Below are 1,245 nucleotides of genomic sequence, written 5' to 3'. Positions count from 1 at the left end.
TTTCTGTTTGTGCCGGTAATTCCACCTCTAGAGATTTACCTCCAGAAATAAGAAAATACTTACACATAAGGTAATTCTGTGCAGTATTCGTTGTAACTGAAAAAGGTTTGAAAAAAAAAAAAAAACTATGTAGCTGAAGTACTATGCAGCTATGATAAAGAACAAAGACTGTCCCTTGGAACTGATATGGGGTAATTCCCAGTATCTTTTGTTAAGTGGAAAAAGAAAAATAGTATCTACACTATGTACCTTTTAGGTAAGAAATAAGGGAAAAAATATTCCTGTAGATGTTCATTTCTGCAAAGTAAAACATAAGAAGAATAAAAGAGAAAATAATTAGATTGGTTATGATGGGTGGCGGTGGAAATAGGGCAGAAAAAACTGGGAATAGAAGGGGTGTGGGAGAGTGACATTTCTCTAACCATATATTTGCTATAGTTTTGACTTCTAGAACCATAGTATATTTCAAATGCTTAAAATATAAATATATAAAATCAATAAAGATAGAAAATCAAAATGGAGTATACACAAAAATAAGTGAACCTAATTATATTTCTATCTTATACATGAACACGTACTTACTCACTCATGCACACACTTTGGTCACACTCAGCATGCAGCATGAAGATCTTGTTTCTAAATATTTTCCAGTAAAAGGAATTATTAGTCTTTGGAGAAATAGCTAATTTTAGGGCTGGGGCTGGGATATCTTTCTATTTTAGAAAGTTATAAACTGCTCAAAAAATTATGGGGACATGTCACAAACCACAATGACCAGTCTGAGGGGCTTCCACTGGCCAAATCTGGGACATTTGAATATTAAAATAAATAACGATAATTTTAACTGAGTGATTAACATTCACATCACCAGTTGTCAGACAAACAGATATCATGGGCCTCCTGATATAATGCAAGAAGAGCACAATATCACTTCTATGGTTTTCCTGCCAAAATACAGAACCGGAACCTATAATCTTGAGGAAACATCAATCAAACCCAAATTGAGGAACATTCTTCAAAAGAAATGGTCTGTATGCTTCAAAAATGTCAACTCGGGAAGACAAAGAAATATGGAGGAAGTGTTCCAGATTAAAGGAGACTAAGGGGACAACAGAACGTCATGCGTGATCCTAGATTAGATCCCGGACCTGAGGGTTTTTTCCCACTTTGATTGTAAAGGACAGCAGTAGACAATAGGTGAAAGTTGAATAAGGTTTGTTGGTTAGATAATAGTATTGTATCCTG

Source organism: Cebus imitator, unplaced genomic scaffold (assembly GCF_001604975.1).
Source record: "Cebus imitator isolate Cc_AM_T3 unplaced genomic scaffold, Cebus_imitator-1.0 Scaffold187, whole genome shotgun sequence".
NCBI lineage: Eukaryota > Metazoa > Chordata > Mammalia > Primates > Cebidae > Cebus > Cebus imitator.
Note: the sequence above shows the minus strand (reverse complement) of the source record.